The sequence below is a fragment of the Desmodus rotundus genome, chromosome 9 (genome assembly GCF_022682495.2).
Source record: "Desmodus rotundus isolate HL8 chromosome 9, HLdesRot8A.1, whole genome shotgun sequence".
Classification (NCBI taxonomy): domain Eukaryota; kingdom Metazoa; phylum Chordata; class Mammalia; order Chiroptera; family Phyllostomidae; genus Desmodus; species Desmodus rotundus.
This window is the reverse complement of record NC_071395.1, coordinates 149,220-166,684: the sequence shown is the minus strand read 5'-3', so window position 1 is coordinate 166,684 and position 17,465 is coordinate 149,220. Positions and strand designations below refer to the sequence as shown.

Genomic DNA, 17,465 nt, shown 5'->3' with positions numbered 1-17,465 from the left:
GCTCCTCGGGCCGAGCTGGGGGCGGCGGGGGCTGCGGTGGGGGCTGCGGTGGGGTCTGTGGGGCCTCGTCCTTGCGCCGCCGCGGGAAAGGCACCCCGCAACCATCCCGTTTCTTTTATCAAAAGTCCTGCCCGACCCCGGAGACCTCGCGCTGCTTTTAGTGAGAGCAAACCCGTCCTTCCAGACACTCCCGACCCCGCTCTCCCCGCAGCCGCTCGGGCCTCGCGCGTTTCTCCGCCTCCCCGCGAACTGAAAGCAACTGCTTTGCGTTTTCACTTTGAAAAGGAAACTGAGGTGTCCTGCGCGTTCCTGCGCAGCACCCGCCGCCGGGAGTCCCTGCTAGACGCCCGCTGGGACCCGGGCCTCGGGCTCCGCGCCCACATGTGCCCCCGCGCACCTGTGCGCCGCGCGCGCGCGCCGAGCCACGTGCGCGGAAGCCCCCAGGCGGCCAAGGCGACTCGCGCGCCCCCGCGGGCCCTGCGCGCCCCCGCCCCGCCGCGCCCCCGGCCCCCCGCGCACCTGCTCGCGCTCCTCCGGCGGCCGCCGCCTCGCGCTCGCCCCGCGGCCCCGCGCGGCCCCCGCCGCTGCCCGCTCCGCCAGCGCGTCCCAGTCGGCGCCGCGCGCCCCGCCGCCTCTCAGCTCCCGGGCCGAGCACATCTCGCTGCCGAGGGCCGCCCCGAGCTCCGCCGCGCCCGCCCCGCGGCCTCGGGGAGGGCGCACCTGGGGCGGGGCCGCGGGGCGGGCGCGGCGGCGTGTCTGTGTGACCCGGTGCGAGTGACGGACACCTGCACACGGAGTCGCGGTCCAGTGTGGCCGCTCGGAGGCTGCCTGGCGCTGGGGCGTGCGGGGTGCTGCTGGCCGCCCGTCAGTGGGAGCGTCCAACCCTGCCGGGAACGCGGGCTCTCCGCCTCTTTTGTTCCTTTGTCTGCGCTCCAGTGTCTCAGCGAAGTGCCCCGTCGCCCAGCCCGGTGCTTCCCTACGATGGGTTGGTTGTCCGGCGTGGGAGTGTAGCTGCCTTTCTGTACACTTCTATAAATGGGTGAGGATGTGTCTCTCAGAGGCTGTTAAGGAGGACACATGTAATTTATAATTCATTTTCTCACTACCTGTAATATTGTGATCTTATTTATATATATATATTTGGTCTTCATCCTATATTCCTGGCTCAGAGCTGCTGAAACTCTTGGAATTTCCCAAGTATTAAAAGTGACAAAGGTCTCTCTGCGAATGACATTTGGACCCACCTCAGGTGGGGCTGATGGGATGGAGCCAGCCCATGGATCAGAGGGTTTGAACTTTCAGTCCCAACCTCCCACCTCCCGCCTCCCACCTCTCACCTCTCTGGGGGGCCCAGGGGCTGGAAGGTGAGCCCATCACCGGTGGTCAGCGTGTTCATCAATCACACCTAGGTAAGGAAGCCTTCACAAAACCCCAAGGATTCAGAGCTTCCAGGGTGGTAAAGCCCCCGAGTGTGGGGAGAGAGGACCTGGGAGCTCTGTGCACCTTTCCACACACCTGGTCCAATCTGCCTGCCACCCGTGTCCTTCATAAGTGATTGGCAAACGTAAGTAAATGTTTCTCTGAGGTCTGCGAGCCGTTGTGGGAAATTGCGATGGACCCCGAGGCGGTGGGGTTGTGGAACCTCCAATTTATAGCCAGTCCATCAGAAGCACAGGTAACAACCCAGCCTTGTGACTGGCATCTAAAGTGTTGGGGGCAGGCAGACGTCTTGTGGAGCAGAGCCCTTAACCTGTGACATCTGTGATCAATCTCCAGGTGGATAGTATGAGAACTGAGGTGATTTCTTGGTGGTGTTCGAAAACCCACATCAAACTACCCTGCCCTAAACGGAGGTTGAGGAGCACTTTAACAAAACATTAAATTTTCTGTATCTCTTATCTGTACTTTGAGAAAATGAAATGATAGACTATTATGTAGATAAAGCGCCAGGCTCTTCGTCAATGGAAAGTAACTGTGTGCCTGGCTATGGAGAAGAAGAGCAGTTCTCTGGGATCTTGGCTTTAGGCGCCCCGAGTGTGACAGACCACTGCATCTCCCCGCACCAAGCCAGCGGTGCCCTGGAGACGGGACGGGAGGGGATGCTGCAGGTGGAGGGAGCAGATTTGGCCTGTTGAGTGTCTGGTCCCCAGGGCTGCTTTAACTCTGGCAAAGTGGCTGCTGTCGACATCAACGGCCCCTTCGCTGACCTCAGCTACATGGTCTGCGTGCTCCAGTCTGAGCCCACTCATGGCACGTTGAAGGCTCAGGCAAGGCTGAGAACAGAAAGGTTGTCGTCAGTGGAAAGCCCGTCCCCATCTTCCAGCAGCGAGACCCCCCCACCAGGAACGCGGTGATGCTGGTACAGAACATGCCGTGTAGCCCACTGGTGTCCTCACTGTCTGGGGCAAGGCTGGCTCGCTTAAGGGTGGACCCAAGGGGGTCATCCTCTCCGCCCCTTCTGTGGGCGCCCCTGTGTGTGGTGGGTGTGAACCATGGCAAGTATGGCAATGAGACTGTAGCAAAGCTTCCTGCACCTCCTGCCCAAGGTCACCATGATAACTTTGACAGTGAGGAGGGACCACTGCCACCCAGATGACTATGGGCCCATGTCTGAGAAGCTGTGGTGGCCCAGGGGCCGCCCAGAAGATCGTCCCACTTCTAGTGGAGCTGCCAAGGCTCTGAGCAACGTCACCCCTGAGTTGCACAGGAAGTTCACTGGCATGGCCTCCTGTGTCCCCACCCCTAATGTGTTGGTTGTGGATCTGATCTGCCACCTGGAGAAAGCCACCAAATACAATGACATCAATCAGGTGGTGAAGCAGGCATCGAAAGGCCCCCTCCGGGGCAAGTTGGGCCACGCTGAGGACCAGGTGGCCTCCTGTACCTTTGATGCCGGGCTGGCACTGTCCTCAGCGACCACTGTCAATCCCGTTTCCTGGCACAACAATGCATTTGGCTACAGCAGCAGGGTGGTGGGCCTTATGGTCCACATGGCCTCCAGGAGCAAGAGCCCCCTGGACCACCAACACCTGGGAAATTCTGGGGAGAGGAACAGAGTCCCTAAGGTACTGGGGAGTCCTTGCCCCAAATCGACCCTGAGACTCTCCTGACCCGTAGTTTCCTTGTGGGTGATACCCCCTCAGAAAAGGGAGGGGCCTCCAGAGCCCTAACTTGTCATGCACCATCAATAAAGCTCATTCTACCCAGCACCCCCCAAAGTTATTTTGGATCTTCTATTAAAATATCTTCAGGCCCAGACAGGGAATTAAAACGAGGGAACTGTAAGACTTGTTTTAAATAACTATTTCCTGTTTTTGGTAGTCAGACAAGTAAAACCTAGAAAATATGCCTTTTGCTCTTACAAATTAGAAAGAAAGAGATTCTGGTTTATTTCCTTTGTTATAAGCCTTCTTGCACCCAGAGAAAAGTGATTATATATATAAACATTTCAGAAATGAATATTACAGTGGGGATCTGAAAACATTCCCTCATTTGCCTCATTGCTTTCCTCTAATATGTCAGCATTCTCATCCTTGAAGTTTTGCTTTGGCCCTTAGTAGTTTTTCTTATACAAAGGGGCTATATATATATATATATATATATATATATATATACACACACACACATTTAAAATACTTTAGAATTATATGCAATGGCACATAGAATGCAGAAAACAAAGACGAGGAGAGAATGAAGAGAACATAGAAAACAGAGCATGAGGAAAGAATGGAGAGAATGTAGAAAACAACAACAAAAACATGAAAGGAGAATGCAGAGAATGCAGAAAACAGAACAAGGAGAAAACAGAGAACACAGAAAATGCAGAGAACTAGAAGAGAATGGAGAGAATGAATAAAATGGGGAAAATGAGGAGAGAACATGGAAGACGCAGCAAACGGAGCGAAGGCAGATAACAGAGAACAAGAGGAAAATAGAACGGAGAAAATGAAAGGAATGAAGAGAGCACAGACAGAATGCAGGGAAGGGAGGAAATAAGAAAAGAATGGAGAGAATGCGGAGAGGATGATATGACGCAGAAAATGGAGAGAATGCAGAAAACGGAGAGAGAGGAGAAAGCAGAGAGAAGGAGGAGAGAATGGAGAGAGAGAGGGCAGATAATGAAGAGAATGAAAATGGGGGGAACATAGAAAACAAAAAGAATGTGGAGCATCTTATTAAAGTGTATTTTTACTAAGAAATCACCCATTTTCTCAAGGTTTCCAGTTTGATGCAATAGGTTTTTCTTATTTGAGTCTTAATTTTTTCTATTTTTGTACAGAATTGTTAAAATTAATAAATATTGATACATTGTTATTAATTAAACTCTTTTCAGTTTCCCACATTCAAGGCTCAGTCTCAGTGCTGCCCTCTACCTGTTCAAGTTCTCACTGATCTTCCAACCAGAGAGGTTGATGTTGACATCTGGGCTTTCTTGTGAATGATGGGGTGGTGTGGTCTGAATTAAAACCAGGAAAAGAAAGTGGGGCTGGTGTGGCTGCTGTGGTTCGGTGATTGAGTGCTGGCCTGAGAACTGAAATGTTGTGAGTTTGATTCCCAGTCATGGCATGCCTGGGTTGAGGGCCAGGTCCCCATTTGGGGCCACATGAGAGGCAACTGATCAATGTTTCTCTTGTGCATTGATGCTTTTCCCCCTCTCTTTCTCTGCTCTCCCCTCTCTCTGAAAATAAATAAATGAATAAAATCTAAAAAAAAGAAAAAAATAAAGTGAGGTCTGATGAAGAGTCTCAACACTGTGCCTGTGGTATACACTGTATTCTCTGGGCTGGGGTGGTGGAAGCTGTTGCTAGTTCTCATGCATGGGAAGTGCCAGGATTAGATCCCTAATTTTGACAGATCAGGCTGGTCAGTGTGGAGGTTGGACTCGATGACAAAGGGACAGAGAGAACAATGAGAAGACTGGTGAGAGGAAGTGCTGGCCAGAGCTGAGGCGGGACCCTGAGTTTGTTGGGGAGCATGGGCGTGGGGACCAGAGGCTGTGGTCATTGCTGTCCTGAGGGTGGAGCCAGACAGGTGCAGGAGTTGCTACCTAGGGGGACTTTGGTTATCTGAACACCAGTAGGAGAGCTCATTTTACTGAAAGGAGACTACTTGCTAAATTCTTGGTTTGTTCAGCCCATGCAAGGTAGGAAAGGACAAGGTAGGAAAGTAGGGAAGAGGGAGGGAGAGCAAGTGTTGGGCAGGAGCTTCGCTGAACCCTCCCAGCCACCCTGATAGGGAGTGGCTACCCCATCTGGCAGAGGACAAGACTGAGTTTCCCTTTCTTTGCCACCCACTAAAGTCACACAACTAGTGGGTAGTGGGGCCAGAAGTCAGCTCTGTGCTTGTCTGGGGCTCAGGCTCTTCCCTATAAGGAAACTACCACCCTAGACTCCATTCTGGGCAACCAGGAAGCTCTTGTCAGGTGACACAGTAGAGGAAGGGAGCACAGGCAGAAACAGGCATGTGCTCTGGACCAAAGAACAGATTTTAAACAGCAGGAGGCCAGGCAGGGAGTAGAAGTGGGGAAGTCATTTTGACAGGGGTCTCGTGCTGGTTCCTGCGAAGGGCCAAATCACCTCTTCCCCCCCTACCTGTCCCCTTCCCAGCTGCCTGACCAAGTCCCACCCCAAACACCAGCTGGGGTGGGTGTGTGGCAAGGTGGACCATTAGGTGTGCTCAGTTTCTTCAAATAGAATGGCCAAGATCCAACCCAAACCTATAAGGACTGTGGGGTTCCTCTATTTGTCCCAAATACTGTCTGCGCTTCTGGCCCATCTTGGCTCATTTCGGTCTCAGTTCTGGACTTTGAACTATGTTAGAGTTAGTCTTGAGTTTAAATACCCATAATATGGAATTTACAAATGTCCCTGCCTCATCTATGTGGATTGAAGATGTAAAATTAGACACGTGAGGGGTTTAAAATATGAAGCATATCGAAGTGAGCTTGTTACAGGGATCCAGATTCTCATTTTAATGCAGAGAGGGCAGAGCCCTTCAGTCAGGAATATGCTCTTTGCTGCCATCTCGTGGGGATTTTTGGAATAATACAGTGGATGTGACTAGGAAAAACTTTTTTCTGCCACCTCGTGGGCACCTTGGGAATAACACTTGATTGAAGGTCACTAGAAAAAGTATTTATCTGCTGAAATCTAGTGTATATCTTGAAAATAACAGCTGGGTGCATGTAATCACAAAATGATATTCTCTGCTACTATCTCGTATGCATCTGTGATATAACACTGGAATGTATGTCATCATCATAAAATGTTATTCTCTGCTGCCATCTAGTGTTCAACTTGTAAATAACACCAGAGTTCAAGTAGTGGTTTGGGACCATTAAGCTAGGTGTATTCCTGCCGTGTAAGTTTATTAGTTACCATGGGTAGTAATGTTTTGGTACATTTAGAATGAAATGTATCAAATAATAAAGAGATGTGCAAATGACTTCTTGTCTCTCCTACTGGGTGTATATCAGATTATCTCTCCAAAATAGGTGTCATCTTTTCATTATAATCTTGTGAAATATTAAAAGAAGTACCACGTCAAAGCTCTTCTAGTTTGGTCAACTTCTGGAATCAATGGTCTTTTGACTATGGAAAGGCAATTTTGATCTTTCTATCTGCGCTTCTGTCAAAATGAACGACAGTAATATTTTGATATGACTTTACACACTTACCCGAGAATGTTTTATTTTCAAGCCACAGTGTGGCTATGCATAGCAACAGAGAGGGTGCATCTGTACAGTATCATCCACGACATAGTTTCTAGGGCCTGCTCATTCCTTTCACTGAAGATAATTTAACAGGCAATTTGTGTCTCACAGTAGAGGAAATTCACCTTCCTGCTTTACGGTCCACTTTACAATAACAGTTTAACTCCAGCACGTTTTTAAAAACACTTGAACTGCCCATATCACCACCAGTATCATCTTCATTTCAAAGAGGAAAATAACTAAGTAAATGATGAATGTACATTTTATACTCAAGGTTGATTCTTTTTAAACAATAGGGAAGTAAAGAATAGACCTGACCAGGTAGCTCAACTGTTGGACTGTCTTCCCAATACACCAAAGTTGTGGGTTCAATCCCCAGTCAGGGCACATACAGGGGGCAACCAATGAAGGCACAAATAAGTGGATCTACAAATTGATCTCTTTCTCTCTCTTCCTCCCTCTCTCTAAAAATCAACAAATAAGCATTTTATTTTTTAAAGATTTATTTATTTATTTTTAGAGAGAGGGGAAGGGAAAGAGAAAGACAAGAAGAGAAACATTGATGTTGGAGAGAAACATTGATTGGAAGAAGGAAACTTTAGTACAGTTTTGACACAGAATGGCTGTGAGTGCAGCATGGCTGTTAGGAAGCTCAGTATTGTTACAGGTGAATCATGAAGTGGCACTGCTTTGGGTCAGCTCAATGGTGCTGCTTTTTAGTTGTGAAGCATCATGGCCTTGAGGGGGCCCTGAGGTGAGGCAGCCCCGGGGCAAGTTCCCCCTCAGGGTGTGCTGCTTAGCTGCTCTGCTCATTCTGGTCTGGTCCTGTCACTTCCTCTCTGCTCGGCTGCACTTGCACACAAAGAAGTGCACTTTGGAAAAGGGGCCCCTCTGAGTCAGTGATCAGAGAAAAGGCCTCTGGCGTTCCTTGTCACCACAGCAGTCTAGATTATTATTGTTCTTAAAGCACGCCAAGTTTTCCTCTCGTACTTTATTTTTTACCCAACTTGAGACTGCCTTTTTTGTGGCAGCTTAGTTAAATTATATGGAAAAATAAAAATTAATTCAAAAATCCTATCCAAACAGGTAATAACTACTATTATTTTAAGTATATTCCCTTCCAGACATCTCTACTTGCCTATTTCCATTCTTCTACTTTCTCTGGATTGAATTTATTATTCTGGGTTTGTAATATGGATGCAAAACCTGTGAATTTTCAACTGTCTCCCCCTAATGTGCAGATTTATCACTACATTTTCCCATCGGTTTTTGATATATTATTTTAAATCTTATTCAGTTCAAATGATTTTTTAACTCCAATTGTGATTATTTCGAGGGTTATTTAGAAGTGTATTTCATAACTTTTAAACATAGGAACTTTCTAGTTACCCTTTACAACTGACTTCCAGATTAGCTACAATGAGAGCAAGAAACATACTTCATGCAGTTTCAATCCTTCGAATTTTTTTTGAAACTTGCTTCATTACAATAAGGTCGATGTAAAAAATGTTCCAAGCATGTATCTCTGCTGCCATCTCGTGTCCATTTTGGGAATAACACCTTAGTGCAGATCCGCTGGAAAGGTTGTGTATAGTCGTGGGTTGGTTATCTGTGAATGCTGAATCCAATTTGCTGTTCATGGAGTTCCTTATACCCTTACTGAATTTTTTGAGGTGATCTCTTGTTTCTGAAGGAGGTATGCACTATACATGATGAAAGAGATTTGTTAAATCTATTAGTAGTATAAATTTTTCTTTGTGTCTGTTCTATATAAGTTTATGATATTAAGAACATGGTAAATTTGGATCTTACTGGTAAATTAAACTTATTGATATGAAGTGCTCCTCATTTCTAGTCATGCTTTTTACCTTGAAGCCCACTGCATTAGGGTTATATAATAACCCATTATTAGGGTTATATAATAATTTTCATGGGGTTTATGTTTGCATAATACCAGGTGGGGCAAAAGTAGATTTAGAGTTGTGAGTATGAGAAACAAAGTTTATTGTTGTCTTATTTAATAATTATGATATTATTTTCCATGTGAATAACTGTAAACCTACTTTTGCACCATCCTGGATATCCTTTCCCTTCTTTCACTTTCAATCGTTTTTCACCCTATGTTTTAAGTAATTCCTGTTTTCCCCCAGTTTGTGTCTTTTCTTTTTATTCTCTGAACAAGTTCTTTTTCAGAATTGTCTTTAATTTTATAAAGTATATGTTATTCATGTATTTCTTCATTCAACTGCATGTCTACAGTATACTTGATTCTTGGCTGGTTTTGTTTAAATGGACCACTAAAAATCAAATTTACAGATGAAGGATGGAGCTTAAGGTTAGAGACCGGGAATAGGCTGGAGGTGACAGGGGGCCACAGATATGGGTGAGGCTGGGTGGGAGGCAAATAGCAGCAGCAAGCCTGAGCAGTGGGCAGCTCTGTTCGAGAGGTGAGCAACTACATACACTGGAGGTTGGGCGCTGCTCTCTCCGCTGGTCTGTGTAGTCACGAGGTGATACTCACGGCCAGACGTGATGCAAGCAACACAATCCAGGGACAGGAGCTGAGCTGCGTCGGGGCTATGAGGTGAGGGGGTTGGGGGGCAGATATAGCCACTCTGTGGGGAGCAGAAAAGGGGGCCAGACTGTTTCTGGGGTACACATCTCAGGTTCCAGTTTATTTGACCACTCCCATGGGACCACGTTTCCATATTAATCTAGATTATATTACATTTATAGACAACTTTGGTAAATGGATATACAATGACACCCATTTTTCAATCTAAGAATAAGATGGTATTTTCCATTTGCTAAAGTTTCTGTTATTGGGGAGCAGTTTCCAATTTCACTCATACAGATTCTGTACAGTGTTGTTAAGTTTATTCCAAGTTTTTTTTTAAATCCTGTTTTTTTGCTGTTGAGTCCTTTAAAAAAACTTTATCTTTAATTTACTATTTCTACATATTTATTTTTGCATGTTGTTTCCCCATCACTGCACTAAATTCCATTTGTGATACTTTTCCGTGGATTCTCATGAGTTATCAAGGTAAACTTGCTTGTGTGCAATACTCATTCCATTTTCATGTCTGTGCTGTATGGGACGCAGAGATAGTTAAAGCTTGAAAGAAAACAGAAGGAAGTGAGGTAATGTGAGGAGCTAGAAAAATTCTTTGTTAGTCATAAATATATTAGTGACTAAATAAATGAGTAGCATCATTCTTGGCATTTTAAATGAGTTTAGAGTCTGGATGCATGGTGTTCTAGAAATCAGAAGTATTTTTTTACAGGAAATGTGCCCCTGGGTTGGTAATCTGAGGAACACACAATGTAGCAAATGTTCACATTTTCAAAGAGGAAGACTTTAGATGGTGAATTCTGCAATCTAACAGAGTAAGATTCTTTGTTCTAAGTGACTTTATAAAACGGTTATTAATGCGACTTATGAGGAATGAAAAGAAGCAGGGATCCTCAGATGCTGACTCAGTTTTGTCACAGTACGACTCAGTCTCTTAAGTCATCAGATCTTCCTTTGTCTCCTGAACTTTTCCAGATGTCTTCTCAACCTGGGACACTTCTCCCCAATATTTGCAACATGGCTGGCATTTTTTGTTCTCTGAGTTTTAGCTTCCATGCTTCCTGTTGCAAGAAAGGCAGCATTTCCCATGTAGGATGCAGAGTGACATGCTGTTTGTATTCTAAGGGACTCTTCAGGATACAGAGCAGGGTTTGTCACTCTCAGCACTATGGACCTTTTTGGCCACATAATTCATTCTCCTGGGGGATGGTCCTCTGCATTGTAGGTGCTTATTAGCATCTGGTACCTCTATTCATTGCTAACACCCTGGCTTCCCTTCCCCTCAGGACAGTCTAAAATGGCTCAGCACATTGCCTAAAGCCCCCTTGGGGGCAGAAATCACCTTTGGTTGAGAACCACTGAGTTTGAAGCCTTTAACATTTTGGAAAACAGAACTTGCTCTGGTATGCAGTCGTTTTATTATTTTTCTATGTTAATTATTTTCCAACTCTGTGATTTATTTTGAACAGTTATTTAAAAGTGTATTTTAAAACATCTAAATGTAGGGACTTTCTAGTTACCTTGTGACTGGTTTCCAGATGAATGGAAAGAGAGCAATAAACATACTTTATGAGACATAAGACATTTGTTGGAACCTGCTTTCTAGCTTAATATAGTTAGTTTTAAAAATGTTCCAAGTGTGCTCAAAAAGCATTTGTAATTTATTTTTTTGTTGCCGCTTATTTAAACAATGAGAAAAAATTTTATTCAAAATTGTACACCAAGAGTTAAAAAGAAACTGCTAGTGACAGGGGACTCAAGAGTTGGAAAATTCTAGTTTTAGGTTAAAAGTTATAAGCCTAGCAAGTAATGTACATGTTAAAGGTTTTGTTTCAGAAACTATAGATAAGGCCTGTCCTGGCTCCTGGAAAACAGCTGACCTCCTGGGGCACTGGTAAAGATTACCCCCTGGGGACAAGTTGGAGGCATCCAGACCTTTGTGTTCCAGGGAAACACCCAAGGGACACAGTCAAGAGGAAAGGTGCCCTGGGGTGGGGGGAGATGGAGACCCTCTCAGGCCAGAATCCAGCTGCTGAGTGGGCCTGGTGGCTGAGCCTCATGGGGCGGGGCTGCCAGCAGGCCTGAGGGCCAGGGAGGGGACAGCACCAGCTGGTGTGGCCCCTGCTGTGGCTTCGCTCTTACAGGGGGCGGGCTGTCTGTTTAGCTCCTCCTGTTCTCTCGCTTCCTCCGGAAGAAGAGCCGATCCCCTGGCGTTTGGGTCCTGCAGCAGCCCCTTCCCCTGGCAGGAGCAGCTTGCTCACATGGACTTGGCTGCAGTGATTTGGGGACGACGAATGAATCTCCTGGACTCCCAGCTGCCACACGAGCAGCTCCTCCCTGCGAGGCTGGGAACGGTGGGCTGTTGTGCCTCGAAAACGGTGGGCTCATCTGAACCAAAGACCCCAGGGGAGCAGACGAGGGCCATGGGGTCAGGGTGGCAAATACGGCAGTCACACCATGGCCAGCCCCCAGCTCCGCGGCCCCCTCCTCACTGGCCCTCGAGCTCGGGGTCCCTCGGGCCTGAGGCGGGGGAGGCGTGGGCATGGGCACCGCACACTTGTGAGGAGCAGGGCAGAGCCCCCCCCAGAATCGCTGCTGCCGCTGCCAGACCCTTGGCTTCTCTCTGGGAATGATGATGTCCCTCGCTGTTCTGGCCCCTCTCACCTACTCAGGGAGCAGGCGGAGGTGTTTCCTTTTTACAGCCCTGTTTCCATACTCACACCCCTGTCTGCCCCGGGGAGGCTCAGCCGCCCCACCTCCTCCCCAGGGTGCACGGACCACAGAGAGCCTGGGCTTCCCGAGGGCACTCCTGTTTGGGCGGGGTTCCTGAGGTTGCAGGCCCAGCCCCTTCAGTGAGCAGAGGAAGAAACTGAGTCCAGACCAGGGCAGCCCCAGGCTGAGGTCACCAGCAGCCTGGCCCACTGCACCGGCCCGGCAGTCCGCAAGGCCTGCTGGGCACGTTCTCACTGGGAGGTGGGTCCCGGGAGCAGGGCGCTGCGGCCCAGACAGCCTGGCGCAGAGCGCCCCTTCCCGCTCCACAGTGTGGGGCGTGGGGCGTGGGGCGTGGGGCGCGGGGACCCTGGGCCGATCCAGGGGAACCGGCCCTCACAGAGCCCTGCGCTGTGCAGGGGAATCTTGCCCGAGAGCGAGTGAGCGTTTTCGCATCTGCAAGCCGTCCAGGCTTACCCCTGCCTCGGCCCCAGGCTTAGGCATCATGTGGGTTTTGGCTGGGATTCAGGGCCGTCCTCCAGCTCTCTGAGGCCGCTAGGCTGTGCTCAGGGCTGGGTGTGTCTGGCCCAAGACACCACGCCACCACGTGCATTTGATGCCAAAGAAGGGACCCCCCAGAGCTTCCTCAGGGCCTCTCTGTCTGACAGGGAGCAGACTGGGTGGGGTCCTGTGGCTTTTGTTTGGGGAGATGGCAGAGGCCCAAGGGCTGTCGGGAGCTGATTGCGATGGGGCTCCTGTGCAGTGAGGGTGGCTGGGGAATGAAGGCGGCGCAGGGTGAGGGCAGGCAGGGCAGAGGCGGTCTGTCCGGCGCTCAGGGTAAGCCTGGTGTCCCTGCCGTTTAAACCGGGTTGGCGCACGCAGCGCAGGTGGCACTGCCCCGGGACAGCCGGCGCACTTCCCACCAGATGACACTGACCGAATTTTATTGTGGTGAGGAGGGGAGGCTTGTAGAGCCGGCAGCACGAGGATGAGGCCTGCTCAGTGCCCCCCGGCAGGGCTCACTCCTCCGCACCCCCTCAGCAGTAAGGCCAGACCCTTCCGGGGGGCAGGTTGTCTTTTTATACACGTCCCCAGTGAACTTTAACAGAGAGTATAACACAGATAAACAGGAAGAAGCAAAGAAACCAGGAAGGGGTTGGGGGAGGCATCTGGAGAAGGGAGTAGGGGCTTTTGGGTGCCAGGGTGAGCAGACCGGAGCCCCCCACTTCCCTGTCTGTTTTTCTGTTGAGGCTCAGGCCGGCAGGTCTCTGAGCGCCCCTGCCACCCCCATCATTCTTCTGTGGCCACATGTCACGTCTCAGGTGCTGGGATGGGGCAGGTGTGAGGCTCCCTGGATCCAAGGGCCCCATGAAGCCCTGTCCATATCTGTTCAGTCCTTTTAGGGTTAGGGTTTCACTCCCTACGTCTGCAGGATTGGGCGGTGGTGTCCGCCAGTGCCCTCGCTCCCCGAGCACACACATCAGGACGTGCTGCAGGGAGTTAGAGAGAGGCAATCTCAACTCCATGAGGCCCAGGGGCTGACAGTTCCTGCTCTCTGACCCACAGACACACACCTCAGACAGGGCCTTCCAACAGACACCACCAGCCACAGGCAGGGGCGTGGCCAGCAGACGTGTAGGGCTCAGGGTCTGGAGGCTGCAGGTCCGAGGTCGGAGTGCCCGCAAGGTCGGGTTCCGCTGAGGGGCCTCTTCAAGGTTGCTGAGGGCCCGTGGTGCCCCCGGCCGCATGGCCGCAGAGAGGGCTCCGTGGGGTCCCATTCATAAACACACTGGTCCCATCCCCGAGGGCCCCACCTCCCGGTGCCGTCCCATCTGGGGTTCAGATTTCAACCTAGGAACTGGGGGTCGCACATGTGAGTCTGTAGCACAGACCCAGGGCCAGGAGGCTTCAGCAGCCACAGGAGAGGGGCGTGACCGTGGCTTCAGGGACACACGTGCCTCCGTGTGACTCACCTGCATTGTTGGGATAGGTGCAGCCGTGACCCTGGAGGGCACCTGGGCATGGCTGGGGCCAGCACGTGGGGGCACCGCGCAGCCATGCGCTGCTGTGTTCTGAAGGTTAGTTATGGTGAATGTTGTGGTCCTGTACTTGCAGGACAGGGTAGATTCGGGCAAAGCTGCAGAAAGGAAAAGCAGGCTCCCTTCCTACTGAGAGGAGACAGAACCTGTGTTCTAGAAAAGTAAAACGCCTCTGTGCAGTGTAGTGTAAAACATTGGAACCCAGAACAACCGCAGAACCGCCTGGGAAAACAACGGGAAGGGGACAGCAGAGAAAACGCAGGCACCTGAGTGCAGCTGCGGCATCGGAAGCGAAGGTGTACAGCCCATCACACGGATGCTTCCATAACGCGTGTGTCTGACTAAGAAAGTGTCCATGTGCACACACACGGGCCATACACATGCACACAGGTGCAGTCTCACATGACTAAACAGGGCGATTTGCCAAAGAAATGACGACAGGAGGCTCACCAAAGTTTATGCCGGGCCGTGAAGAAAGCTCAGGAGTTCCTGAGCCACAGATTAATGGATGTGTGTGACAAACAGAAAATAAACCTGGAGTTGAGGAATAACCCCAAACAGAGAAACCAGCAGAACTCTGGGTTCTGGAAGTGCGTGGCACCGACGTTAGTTCCAATAACTGGCCTGGGAGGTTGTGTATTTGCTCATGTCAGTGACTGCTGAGTGTCCATCAGCAGGAAGGGTGCGCGAGACATGATGCTCGGCCAAACCTGCTCTTCGAGGCACAGCTGTAGCCTTAAAAACCAATGGTAATATTTCAACTGAGAAATTTAGAAAAATAATTAAAAATCCTGACTAAATCAGGAGGCAGGGAAGAGTAAGAACAAAAAAGAAATAAATGGATTAGAAAAGAGTAGACTTTATAAGCATTCATTGTGCTGCATGGTTAAAAATGTTAAATTCCTAGGAACGCTAACCAGAAGGTGAACTGTGTACAACTGGAAATGTAAACTGACAAGTTGATAAATGGATGTGATTTCAGGAAAAACAGAAACGATCAAGTTCATCCCAAGAGGTGGACTCCCAAGGGCTCCTAGAGCAAAGGAGAAGAGAGCCGTGTGGGAGCTTCCTGCATGAGGGATGGTCCGTGTGTGGCCTCCAGGGAGAGTAGGAAGGCGCCAGGTTGAAAGTGGGAATGGGCCAGGTGAGCCAGAGCCCGACAGGTGCGCGGTGCGATGACTGTGTTGGAGTGAATGAATGAGTGAGCATGTGAATGAGTGAAGGAACCTCGGCCGGCAAAAGAGACAGATGTTCAGAAAGACATGAGCGCTGCCATTCACGGAGGGATTCGGGGTCACATGGTGCAGAGCGCAGCAGTCCCAGCTCCAAAGAATGACCCTCAGCCCCTCCCCTTCCAGGGCTGGGCCAACCCCAGAGCCCTGCTCAGCTCCTTCCCTCAGGGCAGCGCCCTGCACATTGCAGCCTAGGTGAGAGTGCGGGCGATGCCCAAAGGCGCTCCCGTGACACAGGACGAATGCTGCTGGGAGGACGAGGGTGGCAAGATGTGCACCGCAGCCCCGCCTTGCCCACACCCAGGGAGGCCCCCACCCCACAGGCAACCCTGGGCTTTTTGTAAACATTCCTGCTTCTGGTTGGTACGGTGGCAAAGCCTGTAACCCTTGAGATGGCCCCTCAGCCCCATGTGCCCACGTCCCTGGGCTGTGGGGACCCTTCCCACAGAGAGGACCCATCTCTGTGTCTCTCTGTCCGCCCTTTTGTTGTCTTTGGGTCCCTCTAAGTTTGCACCCGACACCCAGCGCTGTTCTGTGATTTTGAGCTACTACTTCCCTGTCCCTGGAACCCTGTCAGCCCTCCAAGGCAGGGAGAGTATGCTCATGGTGCTGCCCAGGGCCGCCATTGTGGGAGGGATGAGAGAATGCATGGATGGACGAGGGCATCATCCCTCCACCTCAATCCGGTCGGTTGGCAACACCCCCTCACCCCATGGTGTTCTCTGAACCCAGTCCCGAGGGGGCGTCCTGAGCCCCACTTACCCAAAGTGGGGGCTGGCACACGCTCACCTGTCTAGAAGGCCACACTCCACAGGCTCATCCATGGTGGTAGGATTCCTTTTTCTTCCCGAAAACCTGGCACTCAAGGCCTGCAGAGCCTGTGCAGGACAGGGGCCCAGGAGACACAGACTTGGGCACAGAAGTGGGGGTGTCCCAGGAACAGCCCAGGGCAGGAAAGGCTGTGGGCAGACTGCTGGTGGGAGGGACCAGGAGCTGGACAGCCTTGGGAAAGACTGGCTGACCCCACTAGGGGCACCGCATAAAGGGGGTGTAGCCCTTGAGCCCAGGCAGGACTTCCACCCTCACACCAGAGGATGAAAGCCATGCCCCACCTCCCACTTTCTGAGGCTGCAGCAGCCAAGTCGGACCAGGCAGTGACAGTGTCCAGTCCTGGGGAGTCTGAGCCTGGGAGGCACCCTGGACCTGAAGGCTCAGGAAGGGTGTGGCCTGTGTGGGCTGAGGGTGGGGTCTCTGAGGGCACACGGGCACCCCCGCCCTTACAAACGGGAACGGCTGAGGCCTGGGTGTAGGCATGGGAAGACATTTCGGGGCGGGAGCCTCTACAATCCTAGGAAAACTCTGCCCTCCATTCTCCATCTGCCGTGGAGAACGCGGCCTCAGCCGGAGCAGCTGGTCTCCCAGGAAAAGGGACAGTGAGTCGACAGCAAGCTGCTCCATGGCCTTGCCAGAGAGCGCTGGGCACACACACTGCCAGGCAGGGTGGCCGCAGCTCAGATGGGTGCACAAGTGGCGAGGCCCTGGCTGTCCCTGCAGCCCCTTTGGACCGGGCCAGGGGGCTCCTGGGGACAGATATGCTAACAAGATTGAGTGCACAGCCTCTGGTACCCTGAGGACTAGGTAGGGGAGGCCACAGGCAGCAACAGCACAGGCACTGTGACAAGCCAGAAGGCCTGGCTGCTGGATGCTCACCTCGGCCTAGTGAGCTGCTGCTGCTATTTATAATGTTGTGTGATTGCCCAGCAAGGGCGCAGGGGTGCCTGGGCCAGACCCAGGCCACGGCACTGGGAGGAGGCCTGTCCTCTCTCTCCCTCCCTGTGTCCCTGAGGTCAGTGGCCTTCCCCCGCAACGGCGGCAGCGGCGGCGGCGGCGGCGGGGAGGGGGTGATCTGTCCTTTTTAAACGGAAGATGGAGCCTATCCCTGCTCTGGGGAGCTGTCTTCAGGAACCCCCGCCTCCGGGGCAGGACCAGTTCTCAACCTGCGTCACGTGAGGTGTCCCCCGCCTTGGCCAGGCCGCCTCTCTGAGCCCGCCCGCTTCAGGCCACTGGACGTGGCTCTGCCTGGGGGACAGGTGGGAAATGAAGGTGACATGGAGACTGAACCTCAACCTGTGGGGCCCAGGCCGCAGAAGGGAGGCCTGCTGCTGCTGTGCTCAGGTCCAGGCCCCCGGAGTCCTTTTGTG

The 17,465-nt window shown here is 51.1% G+C and overlaps 1 pseudogene; it reads left to right on the top strand.

Moving 5' to 3' along the window:
- The first annotated feature begins 1,961 nt into the window (after nt 1-1,961).
- On the top strand, nt 1,962-3,110 carry LOC139441147 (glyceraldehyde-3-phosphate dehydrogenase pseudogene; annotated as a pseudogene).
- Nucleotides 3,111-17,465: the final 14,355 nt, after the last annotated feature.